Raw genomic sequence first — 14,787 nt, forward strand, 5'->3', positions numbered from 1 at the left:
TACCATGTTATCTCACCTGCTTGCCAGTGTTAAATATTAGAAGTCTCGAACTAAACAAGCAGTGAGTCAACAAACTGAAATTTGTTGAAAATTTTGTATTGAGAGTACTCACCTTTCCAGGACTGTGTATTCCCAATATCTAAAGGCTCTAAAAATTAGTGATGTGATAACTTTGTCATCAGTGACAGAGCCACAGCTGGTGTCTACAATTTTCAAATTAACTGAAAAGGGTTGCTTTCTGCTAAGATGATAATTGTGGACGTTTAGAAAATAAGATTTATATGTTGCTCACTTCACTTATTACATCTGTAAACATGTATTTTCTCTCACTATGGCTGCTAATGGGTTTTGCCACTTTGTAACAAAACTGTACATTTAGAGTGATAGACCATTTGGTCAGTCTCTGTTCTGAAACAAGAGCTCTGTTTCATGATGAGCACATTAGCCTATAGAGGTATGAAAATTTGTGCAGGAGGTGGACATTTTCTATTCCCTTCCAATTGATAGTGAAAAAAAGTGTTAACAGGAATGTCCTCAAATACACTTTGCCACGTGGAAAAAAGATAAAAGCTGATTTCAATGAAAATTTTTAAGAATGCTGCATACATAACAAAGTAGTTTGGATACATTACATCTGCCAACCTGATCCCTGGAAGTAATTGGAAAGCATGGTGCAGTAAGTGATAGGACATTTCTTGACAGTATTAAAATTTTCCACTGCTTGCTTAAGTCGTATCAATACATACTAGAGATGTGATATTAATTTTCAATCTAATCAACATGTCAGCATCTGAGAACAAAGTAACCCATTGTGGAAGCAGGATCTGATATTCATTATGTGCTTGTCATACCAAGTAAGTTAGGATGTGACAGCAGAAATATTTTGAAAGGCTCTCCTTGAATTAATCACTGTATCACTTTTCTCTTGTCGCAAAAACAATAATTTTTGGGTGTGGACAAGGAAGGCGAATGTTACATTGTTTTCAGTCCGTACAAGTAAGACCTGTATACAGTGCATCCAACTGCTTTTCTTACTGCACAAAGTAATCTGTTAAAAGCAAAGTTGAATGCCCTATATAGTAACAGTGAGATCAGTATTGCAGCATACTTGTACAATTTTTGGAAACAACGTGGAAACAGCTAACACCAAAGAATTACGTGCTGCTCACTATGATCTTACAATTAGTACAGTCTGGAAATTCATAGTTAATACAGTTTTATAGGTATCACTGATACTACAAAATGAAAGGAAAGCTGCAGGTCAAGTGTTTGTTATAACCTGTGGGACATTTCATTATAGTGCACACCTACAATGCATTTCTTTTGAAATTTGATTGTAGTTATGATATATACAGTTATTGGTTTGTTGATCAACTCATTTGTTGAGACTGCACAGCTTCAATAATCATGGAGGGAACAGTAGAGTTTCTACAAAAAATGCATTTTCCATTTTCTCCGTAACCATTGTAACTTTGGGTGAGTGAAGATGAATTGGTAGTGACAGGCGGAGTTACATACAACCTTGAAGTTCACAAAATGCTTTTACCTGTAATGAACCAGGTGCAGGAATATTTTTAAGTAACGCTCATGTCACATTTTGGTACTTTTCAAAGCAATTAGCTTCTTTGGATAATCACTTGTTGAAATGAATTGTGCATGCTGTAGCTGCAAGAGGGCACATGTTCAGAGAACTAGGTCATAGATTCTTTCAAAGAGTACGTAATGATCAAGACATTTTTCGAGCTAACGTATTCTCTACTTTGGTGAACTAATCTTACAATATGATCTTTCAACCTACATTGTTACCTTTCATTGTCAAAATTCAAATGGCTCTGAGCACTATGGGACTCAACTGCTGAGGTCATTAGTCCCCTAGAACTTAGAACTAGTTAAACCTAACTAACCTAAGGACATCACAAACATCCATGCCCGAGGCAGGATTCGAACCTGCGACCGTAGCGTCCTTGCGGTTCCAGACTGCAGCGCCTTTAACCGCACGGCCACTTCGGCCGGCCTTTCATTGTCCTTTATGCCTCAAACATTGCAGATCTTTATAATTGTAGTTATTTTCAAGATACAATAAATTTTGCTTTCAATAAGAAGGAAGATAACAAGAACTTAATACAAGATTTGTCAAATGCTCTGCGGGGAAAAATTATCTTCCCGACATTGTTCTGAACATTCTGCAGTAGAATTGCAGTGTCAGCAAATTACTATGGACCACCACCCCAAGAATTCAACCATGTAACTAAATCAAATTTTAATTACTACATGCATTTGAGATTTACAATTGCAGTAGCATTAGCCTGGGTTTGTGACAGACATTAACTGTTACATTACATTGAAACAACATTTCTTGCCCACAGCTATATCAATTTATTCATTACAACCAATTTTGCTTGCTACAGACGATTGTTAAGGTTATAACACATGAGATGTACATCATGTTATTCAGAATGTATTCAAAAGCAACTGTAACGTCCAATTAATCTCCATGTATAACTGATTCCATTTCCTGTCAGTGAATGTTACAGTTGCATTTGAATAGATTCTGAATAACATGATCAGATGTACATAATCTTGAAGGTGGTCTGAAGTGACCAAAATTGATACAGCTGTGTGCAAGAAATGTTGTTCAGAAAATTCTGAATAGCTGTAAACCACCACTTAACAAAATTGTTACATTTCAGTTGCTCAGTTCTTAACAGTTTATCTTCCATGCTTCCATTTTGTGTTCATGTGGCAGATGAATGAAATAAACATAGACACAGTTAGTTAAGGTTTGAAACACAGAAGTAGAAGTTGAACACTTAGCACCTGCATTAAATTGAATTCACTTACTGGCACCAAAGATAGTCCATACCAACATTGAGATTATAGTCTACTTGGTTCACATCACCAATCTGCAACTATGCTGCTATCACTAAGGTAACAATCTCATCATCCAAGGATCAATAAAACACATTAAATGATATAAAAAATATTTTATTTGATTATTAAGTCTCTTCAGGACACATTTCCATTACATACAGAAGTAACAAAAATGCTTGAAATCTTTCATAAACATAAGAAAACATACCTTAAGAAACAGAGGGAAACATTACACCAGTCATTCCCAAAAATCAAAAAGAGTATAAATATATGACAACCATTATGTTGTACATGAACCCACATTATTATAGACAGACACCAGCTAAAGGAAAAACCTTGAACAGACATATACAACAAGACAAGGACATATGTACAATTCAACTAAAATATGTGTAACATTTGGAAATAGTGGGTAATTTATCTTTGTACATACAACAAGAGAAAGAATCTCAACTGGAAATAAAGGATATGATAATGCTTCTAGGTGACATTTACATTCCTTAAGTTAAACAGTATTCTACTTATGTGACAGGATTACTTAGTGATTTATCTTATGAAATGCTATACATCATAATTCTTTCTCTGTAACTCATTATGAAAAACAAAAGCTTTACTGTCAGCTAATCCCAATACAACAAGAATGATCAGTGAAGAAACTTTTTTTTTTAATATATTTCATAATAAAATTACATAGTTAACAGAAATCCTTACAATTAAATCTGGACAGAGGAGATATCAACAGACTTTCACCAGGAAACCAACTGTTTCAAAAATAAATAAATAAAAATAGTAGAATGTAGGAGGAAAGTCCTGTTAACTAGCAGCTATGGAAGAGGCATGGGCAAGACCTTGTGGAAAAATTAGATGACAGGTACCAATACCATCTGCAATGAACAATACTAATGTTGACTTGGTTCCTGCTTATATGCAGTATGATGGCCCAACTGAACAGCTCCGTCAGGAGGGTCAATATGCAGCTAGATCAGCTGCTTCAGGCAACTACTTAGTCATGCATAGGTTCGGTTCCTGTTGATGCATTGGTAGGTGGGACTTTACGAGGCATGGTCAGCATCTGAATAAAAGGGGTGAAAAGTAAAATCTTGAGGGGGGGGGGGGGGGGGGGGCAGGCACAAACTTGCGGGAGTAACTAGTTTTTAGGCTACGAACTTATGTTATTAGGGCTATTGCAAATTTTGGTGGTAAGCATACCAGTAAATTAGCTTACTATGCCTATTTTCATTCACTGCTTTCATATGCTGTCACATTTTGCAGTAATTCATCATTAAGAGAGAAAGTATTCATTGCACGTAAGTGCAAATCAGAATAATGCCTGCAGCCCATCTAAGATCAGCTTGCAGACCATTATTTAAGGAACTCAGGATATTCACAGAACCTTCACTAAACAAATATTCACTTATGAACTTTTTTGTTGTTAATCATTCATCCCAATTCAAAAATAACAGCAAAGTGCATAGCTATAATAGTAAAAGAAAGTATGATCTTCACTATTCTGGGTTATATCTGACTTTGGGATGAAAAGGGGTGAATTACACTGCCACAAAAATCTTTGTTCATTTACCTAATAGCATTAAAAGTCTGATAGATAGCCAAACAACATTTGAATTTTTAGATATGATTTTTGCATATGAAGTAGTAACTGTAAAAAAACTGTAACAATAACATTCCACTATGAAATGTAGTATTCATGAACTATGGAATAAGTATTAATTTAATGTAATGTAATGAGCAGCTCAGTCAAATGGTAAAGGCCAATCCCATTCAGAATAAGATCGCAGCTGTGGTGCCTCTTTTATAGTCTCAGAGGATGTAATATGGCATGGTTAGTGTAAAGTTCTATATAGCATGCACAAGGCACAATCTCTCTGTTGGTAGCCTACAACTGAAAGAGCAAATGTTCCCGAGTTAATTGCATATGGTGTTCTAATGCTACAATCTTGAGAAGAAATTATACCTATTAGTGTAAGTGTGCTGTGTAACACCACTGTTGACTGTGGATGAATCTGGTGCAAGATCCCCTGTTATTTACTGCCTCACTACACACACTAAGCGTGGTCTATGCAGGTTTTTCTTAGATCAGATACAAAAGTTTACTAGAAGCACCAAAAACAAGACGACAGTCTCATCAACAAAGCTTTTATCAATACAGTTTGGTGATTGTGACAGCTACTACAATGCCAGGAGAGTGTAGTTGTGGGTTATACTGACAACAGGTTGTGTGCCTTGCATGCTGGCCAGAAGTGGAGACAGAGGACATGCGCAAAACATAAATGGCAATTCAATGCTGAAGAGTAGTGTGTACACTGTGCTGAAAACCCTGCACTTACAAGCACAAAAAAATTCTCAGAGCTATTGGATGGTTTCCTTACTTGTCTTTTGCGTATACATGGTCTCAGCTACTGTTTCCGCTTCCCAAGAGGTCTTGTATAATGGTCTCAATTTCTGCACAGGATGGTGTTGCAAATGAATGTTCCTTCTTTTCACATGTCTTCCTTACTGATTGGAACTGTCTCCGAATCCTGTATGTCTCATTTGGTGGAGCTGAAGTTACTAGAAAATGTGGACCAACGAGTTCTTTTTGCGATGTAATGCCTGCCCTCATTTCTTTAATCAATTTACCAAATGATGCAAGGAGAGAGCCAGCAGTTTCACTGCTAGCACTTCTTGCTACTTGTTGCACAATAGTCACCCTGTCTTCCAAAGCAGCTCGGTAGTCAACAGTGCTGCCAGCACCTGAAGTCTGCTGAGCAACTATTTGTGTTAACTCCTGCACAGATGACTCTCTGCAGAACTTGTCTTGCATAGGGAGCTTTACAGTTCCTTTGCTGATTTCCACTGCATGAATGTGTTCACAGAGGTTACTCTTGATCAAATTGTCTGTGCAAGTACACACACAACTATGCACACAGATCTGAAAAGAAATACAAAATAATACATTATACACACATGTGGATTAACATCTCTTAAATTGGCACAAATGGTTGTTACACCTAGGAATTTAACTGTTGAAAATAAGTGTACATACCTTGCACTCGGTATAGGACAATGGGCATGCAGTGCAAGAGTTCTCTGTATAGGTGACAGTACATGGGGGCCGATCAGAAACGGTGTATACATGCCATGTGCCATCTTCAGCGCAGTGTATCAGTTCCTTATTGATGCCAGCTCCTCTTCTGTGACTCTTACTTATTTCAGCACTGCGTGTAGTTCTCTCTGTCCCCTTACAAAGCCTTATTAATCTTTGAAAAAGTGAGTCCCTCGTTCTGTGCAACAGGGTCTGGATACATTTATCTACTCTGTTATTTATTTTCTTCAGTAAGTATGAGTATTTAAGAGTTTTATGGTTTGCTTCTAAGGACATACACTCCTGGAAATGGAAAAAAGAACACATTGACACCGGTGTGTGAGACCCACCATACTTACTCCGGACACTGCGAGAGGGCTGTACAAGCAATGATCACACGCACGGCACAGCGGACACACCAGGAACCGCGGTGTTGGCCGTCGAATGGCGCTAGCTGCGCAGCATTTGTGCACCGCCGCCGTCAGTGTCAGCCAGTTTGGCGTGGCATATGGAGCTCCATGGCAGTCATTAACACTGGTAGCATGCCGCGACAGCGTGGACGTGAACCGTATGTGCAGTTGACGGACTTTGAGCGAGGGCGTATAGTGTGCATGTGGGAGGCCAGGTGGACGTACCGCCGAATTGCTCAACACGTGGGGCGTGAGGCCTCCACAGTACATCGATGTTGTCGCCAGTGGTCGGCGGAAGGTGCACGTGCCCGTCGACCTGGGACCGGACCACAGCGACGCACGGATGCACGCCAAGACCGTAGGATCCTACGCAGTGCCATAGGGGACTGCACCGCCACTTCCCAGCAAATTAGGGACACTGTTGCTCCTGGGGTATCGGCGAGGACCATTCGCAACCATCTCCATGAACCTGGGCTACGGTCCTGCACACCGTTAGGCCGTCTTCCGCTCACGCCCCAACATCGTGCAGCCCGCCTCCAGTGGTGTCGCGACAGGCGTGAATGGAGGGACGAATGGAGACATGTCGTCTTCAGCGATGAGAGTCGCTTCTGCCTTGGTGCCAATGATGGTCGTATGCGTGTTTGGCGCCGTGCAGGTGAGCGCCACAATCAGGACTGCATACGGCCGAGGCACACAGGGCCAACACCCGGCATCATGGTGTGGGGAGAGATCTCCTACACTGGCCGTACACCACTGGTGATCGTCGAGGGGACACTGAATAGTGCACGGTACATCCAAACCGTCATCGAACCCATCGTTCTACCATTCCTAGACCGGCAAGGGAACTTGCTGTTCCAACAGGGCAATGCACGTCCGCATGTATCCCGTGCCACCCAACGTGCTCTAGAAGGTGTAAGTCAACTACCCTGGCCAGCAAGATCTCCGGATCTGTCCCCCATTGAGCATGTTTGGGACTGGATGAAGCGTCGTCTCACGCAGTCTGCACGTCCAGCACGAACGCTGGTCCAACTGAGGCGCCAGGTGGAAATGGCATGGCAAGCCGTTCCACAGGACTACATCCAGCATCTCTACGATCGTCTCCATGGGAGAATAGCAGCCTGCATTGCTGCGAAAGGTGGATATACACTGTACTAGTGCCGACATTGTGCATGCTCTGTTGCCTGTGTCTATGTGCCTGTGGTTCTGTCAGTGTGATCATGTGATGTATCTGACCCCAGGAATGTGTCAATAAAGTTTTCCCTTCCTGGGACAATGAATTCACGGTGTTCTTATTTCAATTTCCAGGAGTGTATTTCTATAAAGGCCAAGTCCAATTCTGTAGCTGTATGCCCACATATGTGCCCTCCATGAATATCTATCTTTAAAGTACTTGCCAAACTCCTCAGTTCCTTCCTCCTCTGCACACCAAGTAAGAAAGCCATCCAGCAGCTCTGAGAATTTCTCTCCATCTGTCTGTAAGTGCAAAGTTTCCAGAGCTTTGAATACAGTACTCCTCAGCATTGCATTCCCATTTAGTTTTGCACATATATTCCATCAACGTGCGAGGTACATAACAATTAAGTTCACTATGGCCCATAACTACACTCCAGGCACTGTAGTAGCTGTCGCAGTCATCAGACATGAATACCTGTAAATGTTAATGCTATAGTTATTTTCAGCAAGCAGTGGATCAAACATTCTCTAATGAAACTGTCTTCTTACCTTTGTTTTGATGTTTCCAATACATTTTTTAATCTGGTCAAAGAAAACTTGCATGGACCTTGTGTCAGTATGTGTACTGAGGCAATAAGAAACTGGACATCCAGCACCAAATTCATCCACGGTCAACAGTGTGGTAAGATAAAATTTATGCTTATTAGTGCCATGTGTGCTGTCTATCAAAACTTTTTCTGCACAGAATTTTTTTGCCATTTTCTGCTGATACTCAGTCATAAGGACTATCATAAAGTCACTTTCTTATAATTTGTTTCCATTATCCTCAGTGCCTTGGGCTTTGTAATAAATCACCGGGGAATCTTTCCCTAAGCGCTCTTGTTGTCTCACCCACAGATCAACACTGGTTGCATCATCTTGGTGTGCACTACTATCGCCCCACTTGTATTCTTTCCTAATATTTCTAGTATCTTGTTTGCTTAAAAGATGAACTCTTCTGAAGAGTCCAACATGAATGCTCTCTCTCACTTTCTTCAAAATTGTAGTATCAGGAACACCTTGTGCAATTAATTCAGCAACCATTGCCCTGTCAGCTGTGGTCGGATGTAGGCTACCCACAGAGAGACTGTGTCCTGTGTGTGTCCTGCAGAACTTGACATTAACCATGTTAGATGACACATTTTTTACTACCAAACAGGCAGGGCAGGTGCCACCAATTTTGATTGAAGGTTACCTTAACCTTCTGCCTGAAGCTGTTTTGTCAGCATATCCAGAATGGTGGCAAACAAAATAATCACATTTCTGTTTTCCCCTTGGTCTTATGAAGGAAACCTTCTCTTCAGCTTCCATCTGTTCCTTCCACAGAAAGAACTCTGAAAATAAAATTACAATGCATAAGAAATACAAACTTAAGTACAGCATTTGTGTGTTATTCTGGGGAAATAATTTAGTTGAAATACACAAGATAACACTGAGTAAGATCAAAACATATTAGCAGCTCTCTAATAATTATTATAAGCAAGGTGCCTGAGAAATAATGGTAATGGAGACAGTCTCTCCTACTCATGTGTCATAAGAATCTGAAAATGGTTGTGGTATGTATGTACCTACAATCAATGTCAGACTGCTTTATGCCAACATTCCAAACTAAGCCTAGGGCTACACTACAGATCAGCCTGTCACCACCACCACCAAGATTTAGAAACATGTAGCAATCTGGGGCAAATCCCGATTAACAACTTAATAAGTCCAACAGTTTAGAGTAGTTTAAGTTATACACTGAAGATATATTGCCAATCATTGATTACCCTATGATACTTTCTTACCTATATTTACATAAATGATACCCAACATTAACACTAATAATTACTAAATAATATCATAAACTCACTGGAAAGTCCTACATATACAATGTACAACATCAGTTATCTGGCAAATACAAATAATACACTATACTTTTGTTTCCTCACCTTCCACAGAATTAAATGTCATTTCTTTGCACTCCATTTTCTGTTAGTGAACACACTCCAAATGTTGTATCAGTTCTTGCCTCCGAGAGCATCTAAATGTATTGTACTTGGTACATGTCATCTAAATAACAAAAAAACAGGTTTTTGCTTAATATCTTAATAGCGTACTGCAACGGAAAAAGAACGTGTAAATACAATTAATGCACTTATTCATCCATCATGTTTCATACTGCCAATTATGAAGGAGAATCTTCAGGGATGTGGAACAACACAGTGAAGCCGTGGTGAGAAACTAGGGCCTGCATTACTTAAATATCTAAAATACGTTATTTGTGCTTGGTGATATCTCCATAACGTTTTCGCCAATACAGCACGCTTCACTATGACCCAGCCATCTGCTTGCAGTTACATTAAGATTCACGCAGCATTCATATGGTGACAGAGAGGTAACCAACTTGCCTCCTACCTTTCCAGACGCGAAATTGTCTCTCTTCATGTGTTTGTTTACGTCTGTTACCAACTTGTCGCAAATATTACATATTTCTTTCCAAGGCTGTGCATAAATATTCTTGCGATGCTTCACCCTCATATGTCGGTACAAGCTTTTTCTTGGGAAATACGGAAGCGTCCGATCCCACCCGTCTGCTTTGACCCATGACGTCACAAATATGGCGGAAACAAAAAAACACACACACACTTTCCACAAGAAGCCTAATGACACTAACGGGACAAGCGCGGGAAATGGGGTGTTTTGGGTGGGGGCAAAGTAAATATAAACAAATTTAGACGGCTTGCGTAGCTACAACGTGTAAGTGAAGACAGCCATGCATGAATACCCACCCACCTCCCCAGGGGTCGTAACCCCTGCAACCCATAGAAGATAAAGATGCTTCAGTAGCTGATTAGAGCTTTTTGTCTTTTTTTAAAAAAAAATCTCACGGGATAGAACGAACAGATCAGAAAGATAAATATAATAAACTAAAACAGAAATTGGAGGAAACAGATAATTAAAATAAGTAATAAGTGTTTTTAAATTTTAAAAAAATCTCACGAGATAGAACGAACAGATCAGAAAAGTAAATAAAATAAGATAAAACAGAACTGGAGACAGCCACACTCAAACTAAACTCCGCGCCGTCATGACGTCACACACGACAACACCCTTACGTCACGGGTCAAAGCCGACGCGTGGGATCGGACACTTCTGTCGACCCTTTTCATGTATTAAAATTTGTTCCACACACGTCACACAAGCCTGCCTCACCACGAGTCCGTTCAACATTGTCCATAGTGTACCTTGCGACGATGAATTAAGAAAAGCACAACATCAATACACACACCAATATAGTTCCCGCGAAAATCATACGAAGCGTTCAAAGATCTACCTACAACCAGCTACGTCTCATTGGCTCTTACCTCCATGGTATAATGCCTCGTCGAGAACGAATAGAGGGAGACGCCGTGACGTCACAGCTGCGAAGCCGAGGGTAGCCATCTCAATCCGACCAAAACATTGCTGCTGTAAGCTTGTGCGCATAGGCTTGTCACTCGCTTTTGGAAGGATTTTGCGCAATTATGGTGACGTGTGTGGTGTTCGGGTGTACGAATCGTTCTGATAGTGATGCAAAATCGAAGGGAATAACATTTCATGTGTAAGTTGTCTCGTTAAGTGTGATTTTACAACTTCATTGTGAATGAACGTGTGCTACATCGGTACTTGTCCTATAGCGTGTTTTTCTCCTGTATGAATTTAGATTTCCTAAAAATGAAAGTCGGAAAGCTTTGTGGGAGAATGCTGTGAGGAGGAAGAATTGGCGTGCGTCTAAATGGAGCACTATATGTTCTCAGCATTTCCGAGAAGAGGACATAGACCGAACTTCCCTTTCAACAGTAAGGCTCCGAGAAAATGCTGTACCATCAGTTTTCCCTACACACCCAAAACATTTGCAAAAGGTATGTTAATTCAAAGAATTAAATTCTTAGTTTTCAAGTTTACGTTTCAGTATAGTACGTACGTATCGTCGATAATCGAAGTGTTAACTCACTTTGTCTTCATCATGTACCAAGTTAAAAGCTAACACTACATTAACTGGCGTAAAGTATAGGCCTAAACAGGACACTGTGTAGATTTGCCATTCTATGTACCGTATTTCAGTAAATATTGGTGGTAATGAACAGTGTTTCCCAGTAGTGCAACGTAACTGAAATGTCAGAGTACGTATTACAAACAATATGTATTTATGGGGCTTTGGAGGGGGGTATAGCTAACTTAGTTTTCAGTTTCTATCAGTGTGCGATTTGCAGGGGGGGGGATGGGGGGGATTTCCCCCCCCCCCTCTGCATCAGACCATCCCCTCCTCTGGTTTTAGTTTATGCATCCCAACCTAGGAATGTTTATTTCCCACGCACTGGAGTAAAACTTCATAAATAATTTAAATTTGTGGAGCCGAACACTGAAAATTTTTAATAAGTCTTACTATTAATATGTTTCAGTTTTCTATCATCAGAATAAGTACAACATTTTCACAAATGTGCCTCTACTTTTTGAATTCCCCTCGTATATCTGTATCCGAATGTAGATGATTTTGTAAATAAGCTTTACCCATAACGTACTTTTAAAGATATAACAAAGGATGGCTTTTCTGATACTGCATACGCGTCAGTAGTGAGTTTCGGCATTAACATCTATTTATAAATAGCTGTTTAACCATGCGTAACGCCACGGTCCAAGCTAGTAACATATATAATTCTACTAACCCCCTAAGACATTCCCTCCCCCCCCCCCCCCCCCCCACTGGTAAAAGCACAAATCCCACCCTGTTTCCTATTATTTAGTTTGTGATACACGTTTATTACAGAATTAACAAAATTGTATCGTTTACATTGAAGGCTAGCTATTCGGAATATTACATTAAAAACTATTTTTAATCAGAAAAAACGCGGAATTTCGCCTTTACGAGATTTTATTTTAAACAAAAACTTTAAAACAACCAATCTGATGACGTTACATGCGTATATGGTGCAATTAGCAGCTGTAATACACGCAGCGCTATAGCACACTGGCAATGTTTTGATCAGAGTGTCATGGCAGCGAGCCACGCCCCCATGGCTTCAAAACGTAGTACGGCTGGGATACGTAGCGCCATCTCCCCTTATTCTTACTTCCATGTATTATACTGCCTGCGTAAAACTAATAAACGTTTTGTCAAACTTAACTATGCTTGCCAAATATTTGACCGTGAACGGAGATGTTTCATGTGCTTGTCAAGCATAGAGCATGTTTGATGTGTAAAGTTTGACAAGATGGCGGACGTTGTTTGTGTTGGTTCGTCGCATGTGTGTGGTGAAAAGTTATTTTACTACAATGTATGTAACTGTATCGTGGGTATCCACAACCATGAAAACGACGATCAAGGCCAAAAACAACACAGCAATGACAGTTACCAAAATGGCTGAGGTATCAGATATTTCCCAGCAATATTTTACGCTGGGAGGGGTTATGAACAAAATCGCTGTTGACGCATAACATAAACTAGAGTGCAATGAAATTAAAGAAATCGAAATTCTCCGGTTCTTCTGTGGATGATGCGTGGTATATGTTCCTACTTTATGGTATTTTTATTAACTGTCATTAGAGGTGAAAGTGAAAAGCTTCAATTTTGGCATACATCCCTCTTTTTCAATTTGAGAGCGAAGTAACTATGCAAGTCCCCCATTAAACGTTTCACTGTCCATCCGCAGAAAGTTGATGTAATGACAAGGTTCTGAGAGTAAAATTTCCATTAACAGGTTTTCGTGTGTATATTTCTCTCATATTTTAAACTATTCCTTGGACCAACATCTTGTTTTCGATTTCCTCTTCTTACTTACCCAAAAGTCAATGCCAGGACGGAAAAGTACCTGAAAGGAGGACCAATTACGTTTATTAGGTATGTACAACTTACGTCTACCTGCATGTGTCATATTGATGTGAGGCACTTCATATAGTGAAGAATATCGAGACATGACACTGTACGATCTTATATTGTAGAGCTAATTTTTGCGATTTTTGAGCTAGATAAATCTAAAGTATGTTTGAGTAAAATGTGAGTTTATATATACACATTAGTACTATATTCATCTGCAGCGAAAAGTTATACATAATGTCAGATTAACATGTTCTGTTTAATTCAGTTTCTTAAACTCGTGTGTATCTAAGTACTACTATTTGAGTCAGTTTCGTACATTGTGATTTTCTATTTTTGTTTCCCAAAAGATGAATAAAGAGTCAAAATATGGCTCCAGAAAATAACAAGCAATGTCGTTCCTACAAAATATTTGCAGGTGTGCTCTGAACACTTTGCAGAAGACTGGTTTGATAGGGAGAGGTTCGGATATGCGTAGTTAGTCTGATGCTGTGCGAACCATTTTTTATTTCCCACAGCATCTGTTGCCGAAAGTGACATCAAGAAAATCACCAACAAAAAGAAATTCATTAAGAGCCAATATGTGTTGATTTTACCATACTAGTAGGCCCTACTCATGGAAGAGAGGAGATTGCTGAGATATGGTTTAGCCACAAGGCAAATGTCCTGTGTTCAAGTCTTGGTATGGCACAGTTTTAATAACCCAGAAAATTTCATACCAGCCCAAACACCACTGCAGAGTGGCTGTGGCAAAATCATATCTCCACAGTATCTTCTCTTACAGGAGTGCTGGTCTTGAAAGTTTCTCAGGAGAGCTTCTGTGAAGTTCAGAAGGTAGGAGGTAGGGTAGTGGTGGAAGTAAACCTGTGAGGAAGGTTGGTGTGTATTGCTTGGGTAGCACTTGCCTGCGAAAGGCAATGGTTCTGAGTTAGTGTGTCGGGAACACAGCTTTAAATTGCATGTTTGTTTCAAAATTGTGCTACTTCTTTACTCGTACAGTAGCGTATTTTCTTTCGTATGAAATCAGATTTTCAAAAGATGATGGAAAAGCACTGTGTCCCTTGAGGAGAAAAAGTACTGGTAATTATGTAAATGGAGTATTTTCAAGAATGTCGCTTTCAACCGTTCATCTTAGGGAAATTTCTGTGCCACCTAATTTTTCTGCTAACCCAAAATGTTTGAAAACTGTGTGGTAATTCATGGATTCCAAGTTCATGTTTCTGTACAAAATATATGTACCACAGGTAATCGATAAGCATTGAATGATCTATTTCCTCAATATTCATGTGCTGAAGTCATATACTCATTTTTAATTTAAGTCCTAAAATATAAATAAGATGCTATGTAGCTTTAAAATTCCAGTTATTTCCATAAAC

At 39.7% G+C, this 14,787-nt stretch overlaps 1 protein-coding gene across 1 annotated transcript in view; it reads left to right on the forward strand.

Moving 5' to 3' along the window:
- The first annotated feature begins 12,814 nt into the window (after positions 1 to 12,814).
- The window catches only part of LOC124550999, a 49,531-nt gene continuing 47,558 nt past the window's right edge, over positions 12,815 to 14,787 (forward strand). The window contains exon 1 of the mRNA XM_047125835.1: positions 12,815 to 13,435. The gene's annotated coding sequence lies outside the window, so the exon portion shown is untranslated. The remainder of the gene's footprint in view (positions 13,436 to 14,787) is intronic.

Source organism: Schistocerca americana, chromosome 9 (assembly GCF_021461395.2).
Source record: "Schistocerca americana isolate TAMUIC-IGC-003095 chromosome 9, iqSchAmer2.1, whole genome shotgun sequence".
NCBI lineage: Eukaryota > Metazoa > Arthropoda > Insecta > Orthoptera > Acrididae > Schistocerca > Schistocerca americana.